General features: G+C 38.1%; 1 long non-coding RNA gene across 1 annotated transcript; it reads left to right on the plus strand.

Annotated features, from left to right (window-relative positions):
* Window positions 1-436: 436 nt before the first annotated feature.
* Window positions 437-952, plus strand: LOC107493156 (uncharacterized). Its single transcript, XR_008010272.1, has 3 exons — window positions 437-519; window positions 610-693; window positions 793-952. It is a non-coding gene; the product is annotated as an uncharacterized LOC107493156 (long non-coding RNA).
* Window positions 953-6,184: the final 5,232 nt, after the last annotated feature.

Genomic DNA, 6,184 nt, shown 5'->3' on the forward strand with positions numbered 1-6,184 from the left:
TCAGTGGTGCTAGCTGAAGAGATCAAGAAGGCGAGCTAGCAAATCTCTGTAAGCTTCGATTGAAGTTACATTCAAAACTATAGATCTCGTGGAACTGATTTCATGTCGTGTGGAGTCATTATAATGAGGATTCGTTCCTAATTTTTTCTCGTTCTTTGTTTTATTCGATTCTTCAATTTTTTTCAAAGATATTAGATTTTGTGATAATTTAATGATATAGTTTTGGCAAATTTATACACAAATCCTGCTTCTTATGTTCTAATGTACTCTTCTCTTCTGTAAATTTTTCAGGTCAAGGCAGAGGATTTGATATAGATTGTAAATTTTTTAGGTCAAGGCAGAAGATTTGATATAGATTTAGTTAACAAGTTCTACATTCTCACTCAGTTCAACTCAAGATTAAGAATGCTTGTATTTATTATTTCAGGTTCTTGCTGCCACTCAAACTCCAGAGAGGCAGGTAAAAGATGGTTTCAGGGTACTGCTGATGCCATGAGGCAGTTCCACTGGCTCTTTGAGGTATAATAATTCTATAGAAATTAGAGTAGTTACATAATCTACACTTGAACTTTTTAATCCAAGTTATGTTGTTTAACTATGATGATGTAGGATCCTAGAAGCAAGGATATTGAGGATGTCCTGATTCTTTCTGGGAATCATCTCTACTGAATGGACTATATGGACTTTGTTCAAGTAAGGCACCGTTTTGTCCAATTAATAGTTCTTCCTTTCCTCCTTCAATACTGTTGATGCATTCAAATTTGACATGTTCTGACTCATCTTCATATCCAGAATCATCGCGAGAGTGGTGCAGATATTACTTTTTCTTGTCTCCCCATGGATGACAGGTAGGTTGGCTTAATGGTTTTCGAATTTGTTTCTAGTATACATAATCACATGATGTATATCTTGAAATCACTCTGTCATCTTTCTCTGAATGAGAAACTAGCTCTTTTATCAGTCCAAATGAATAAATGATTCAACAATGTTTGTCACATATTATTGTTTAAAACTCTCTTCATATGTGACAGTCGTGTCTCTGATTTTGGTCTATTGAAGATAGATGATAAATGAATGATTCTCTCATTCAGTGAAAAGCTCAAAGGAGAAGACCTAAAAACAATGGTAATAACTCATGTTTGTGCTGCTTCTTACATATTAGGAGTTTCAAGAATAAGGTTTACAGCTAATACTGCTTCATAATATAGCAAGTAGATACAACTGTTCTTAGGCTTTCAAAGGAAGAGGCTGTAAAGAAACCATACATTATTTCTATGGGTGTGTATATATTCAAGAAGGAGATACTTCTGAATCTATTAAGGTACTGAACTATAGCAACATGTGGAACTTTTCAGAGAGCATTCAAATAAAATAATATTAACTAGAAAATAAACTGACTCATCCTATTGCAAATCTTGTTTCGCTAAGTGCTACAAATTTGTTAAATATAGATGGCGGTTTCCAACTGCAAATGATTTTGGATCAGAGGTCATCCCTGTCTCAGCTAGAGAATTTTACATGAAGGTAAAGGAATACTTCACATATGATATTACATGTGGTGTGATATTTAACTTTCATTTTTAGTGCACTAGATTTCAATCCACCCATGCAATCCATATATATAACCATAAAATATTTATGAGAAAAATAGAATCCTGCCTTTGGATCTAGCAGAAAGCCTATGCTCACCCGATGAACATTGATATTATAGACAGATCAGTATAGACTGTATACTAATTGTTTAGTGATTTTTTTCCTTTCTGTTTTTATATCCTTTGTTGTATCTATACTTCTGGATTATGTATATGAGAGGTCAATTATGGATCTTTGATCCAATTTGTATTAGGTGTTTGGCTATAAGCTTTACTTAAATCACTAATTTCATAGAAACATCTTTTTACCTCGATCTATGCCGTGTTTTTACTTTTACCTATTATTAATTTATTATTCCTTCTTGATTACAGTCCAACATGAGAATATTGATCACTGGAGGAGCTAGATTCATTGGGTCTCACCTGGTTGACAGATTGATGGAAAATGAAAAAAATGAGGTCAGCATTAATATTTAGTCCAAAATCCCACTCAAAATCATGCAATTCTATGTTGGACCAAAAACTACTGCCGTGTGTGAAAGTGTTTCTAGAGGTGATTGAGCAAATAAAAAATATTAGTTAATTAATATAATATAATATAATAAAAATTCCTTTTGGACCATATGTATATTATTAACTACGCACTTGAATTTTGAATGGGAAAGAAAAAGGTTCAATGGTCAAAATAAGCAACCTTTGGACCAAAGTAAGAATTAACTCTTAATTTTGTTTTTGATCAAGGTTCTAATTTTGTTGTGTGTAAACCAGGATGATGTGGTCTCTCGAAATTGGCTGTCTACTTTGTTTCTCTCTGAAGGTAATTAATTTTTTTGTTTCTGTTTTTTGATGATACTATTATGGCTTTTATTTTTTCTATTTTGTTGCATTGATGTTTACCATTATGAACATATGGCCTCTTATTTCAATGTATACTCTGCTCTTAATTTTTTGAAGAGTGAGAGAAGAATCTACTTGCAATGAGAGAAAGAGTTTTGGTACGGGATCTTAGATTCATGACAAGGGACATAAGGATGAGGTGTACATTTTTTGTTATTTTTATTATTCTAAATGCAATGGTTGTTCTATGATAGTTTTTACATGTTTAGCAGTATGGATTATGGAATAACGAATATATATTGGCATGTAGTTTATTTTTCACACAATAGAAAATGCTTCAAGATAAGTTGCTGAAGCTGTTAGCTGGTGTATGCTTTTTCTTTCTACTAAGCTTGCAATTAGAGTTATTTCTAGTTTTTGGATAATGGAGAGCATGTTTTATAGATAAAATGATTAGTGAAAACTAATTGACAATAGCCAGAGTTAGGACTTCAAGCTGCTTGTTGCTTTTTTATTTTAATTTGAGAATATGTAAATGAGATAAGATTAATGAATAATTTAAAATTAAAAATAAATAAATAATTATAGGGTTTGTGGAAGTTTGAAAATCTCACAAAATAGATAATTTTTTTAATTAAAAATTAATTTGTGGGGGTTTTAAATTGCCACAAAAATGATTTAAAATTGTCACAAAAATTCAATATAAAACCCCCACTAAACATACACAAAACCTCCACTGAATAGATTGTGGAGGTTTTTAAAAACCCCCACAAAAGACCTCGTGGCACCTCAAATTTTGGGGGTTTTAAAAACCTCCACAAACCATTTGGTGGAGGTTATAAACCTCCACAAATAAGAGAAAAAACTGCCACAAATAAACAAAATTCTTGTAGTGTAGCCTTGTCCAAAATCATATCTCATGTCAAAACTATATAAAATGCTTATCATTGGGACCCATCTTGATGTAAGATACTCATTGAATGAACATTCACAAAGATATTTGGTAAAGGTGATACTTTTATTTTATGTAATCTAATCTCTCTTTGGTTGGAATATAATTAATATCAACTTTGGTTCTACCTCTAAGAAATCAACAAATAAAAAAGTCATGTTTATTTTACAATCTTTGCGACGACCTATTAGATATTGCAATATGCAAATCAGCACTTTTAACTTTTAAACACATATTTAACTGTCTTCAAACTTATAATTTTAAGAACGGTATTATGAATGATGCGAAGAAATGAAATGAATTATGAATGAAAATTCATATTGTACAGGACGTCTCCTGAACGGGTTGAGAGATGGATCAAAAACTTGCGGGTTGAGACGGATGCCGGATTACTTGATGGAAGCGATGGGGTGGTACCTGCAAAGACACTTCGACGCTCAAGTCAGAATGGATCTAAGAGGAGTAAGATATGTATGGGATGAATGAATACCTGGGGGGACTTGAGTCCTCTATTTATAGGTAGTGGTTGTTATCTTATCTTATCTTGTTTGGTTAAGATAAGGGAGTCGTTTGAATTCGAAAGTTGGCTAGGAGCTTTAATGGGCCGGTCTTGGGCCTTATGGAGGGGTGACGTGGATCGGACCCAGGTAACTGGGTTCAGAGTTTCACGCCGAATGCGGGATCTGCGGGTCCGATCCGTAACAGTTGCCCCCGCAGCGAGAGGGCGAGCGAGGTCGGTCTCTGTCGCTGGAGGATATGGTTTTGACCGTTTGGTTGGTTTGTTGGGATGGGTACCCAGTTGGCGGTTTTTTTCGCGTGGGGTCGGTGCGCCGGCACTAGGTTTCGTGTTTTCAGTTGGGGTTCGCCTTCCTTGGGGTTCATGTTGTTTAGTTGATGCGAACCTTCCGTTTTCCTGCGTCCGTTTCATTTCTCGAGGCATGCTTTTTGGTTTTCTAAAGGAGCATTTATTGTGAGGGGACATTTTAGGGGACTTTTCCGATTTTACCCTTCACGCTCTGTTTGTTCCTTGGGGCATTTTTGTCTTTTTCTTCGGTTTTGAAACCGTTCTGGTTTCTATTTCTACTTTCCTCGTTCATTTCTTGGTTCTATTCTATGAAAAGCTCTTTCTCTCTCTCTCTTTTACTCTGGTGTTGTTTTGTTTCTCTGCGGTTGTGTTTTTGCTCCCTTGTCTCATCATTTTTCAAGTTTTTGCTTCGCGTTATCAGGTTGGTTTCCCTTTTCCTTTATTTACTCTGTGGTATTTGTTACTCTATATTTGCCATGTATTGTTGTTTACTGCTTTCTAGTACTGTGTCTTAGGTGGGGGTAGTGGTTTTGTGTTTTGGAGGGACTGAGCACCACTGCATGGACTGGTAGTAGGTGATATATTTTCTGGCTGTCCTTTCTACTTCTGTGTAGTGTTAGTAGGTTGATAGTGGTGCTCCTCCCTGTTTTAGGTATGCATCGGCGGAGGAATGAGGGTGTGGGTGCTCCAATAGCTCCTTCCAGGGGCGTTCCCTCCCGCTATGCTTGGGTGACTAGCGACATTTGGGGGGTCCCGTCGCGAATGACGGAGGCGGATCTCCAACGGCTCCACGATCAGGGGGTGATTTGTGGAGGCGATGATGCGGAGAGGCAGTATGAGCTTGCCCTCCCCGATGCCGATGAGCGGGTTCGCTACTTGAACCTCAATTCTCCGACCGTTCCGGATTGGATGTGGGTCTATGAATCGATGTTTACTCGGCTTGGAGTGCGGTTTCCTTTTTCGCCGCTTCTTCAGGAGTTGCTGAGTCGGTGTTCCGTGGCGCCGTCTCAGCTTCATCCGAATAGTTGGGCGGCTGTTCGTTCTTTTGAGCTTGTGTGTGAATACCTTAAGCTTCCGGTCTCCGTTCCTATTTTTCTTTTTCTTTTCTTATGCACTCTTTCGACCAAGGAGGGGAAGCATAAAAAAGGATATATGTCGTTTAGGGCTCAGCGTCATCGTCGTATATTCGGGTTGTTTGAAAATTCTTTTCACGGGTTTAAGAGAGAATATTTTAAGGTGCGCCCCGTCCAGGGGCATCATCCTTTTTGGTTGACGCTAGAAGGTGAGCGTCGGTTCCCGACATATTAGAACGTTGGCGCCAGGCAGTCAATTTTAACGAAAGTCACATATGATGGTTTGTCTCCGGAGGATAAGGATATCGCTAGTATCCTTTGGCATCTATTTGGGGAATGACCGTTAAATTCTCGGGACGTCATGGGGGATCCTGTGGCTTGCCGAACATACATTGGTATGTAAATGTTATTTTCTTTATTTGTGTCTATTTTCCCAATTTTGGGACTTATGTTTTTTCTTTTACTTTTTTTAGTTGAGTTGGCTGGTGGTTTGACTTCTCTGGCAAGGTTAAAGGCTGCTATGGATCGGGAAGAGGGATCGTCAGCTTTTCCTTCTACCCCCTATCTCTCAACCTACCGCGAATTCCCGAGTTATTTCGCAGGAGGTGATTTCGGCTGGGGTCAGGGTTGGTGCTCAGGTTTCCCCATGTCCCGTGAATTCGCCGGAGGAGAAGGTCGTTGTCGTCTCGGCTGTTGAGGCTTCTCGAAAGCGGAAGAGGCATGAGGAGATCAGCAGTGAGAACTTGGGGGAGGAAGGTGTCGTGCCTACCATGATGGACCGGTGTTTTGATGTTTCGAGTTTTATTGATCAGCATCTGATGCCTGGTACTGAGCCATTCTTCAATGATTGCGATGTGGTTTTTCAGGCTAAGTCGGTATACCGTTCCCTCCTCTGATCTGCTTTTATTGTCCAGAAGACTGAGCC

This window comes from Arachis duranensis, chromosome 6, assembly GCF_000817695.3.
Source record: "Arachis duranensis cultivar V14167 chromosome 6, aradu.V14167.gnm2.J7QH, whole genome shotgun sequence".
NCBI lineage: Eukaryota > Viridiplantae > Streptophyta > Magnoliopsida > Fabales > Fabaceae > Arachis > Arachis duranensis.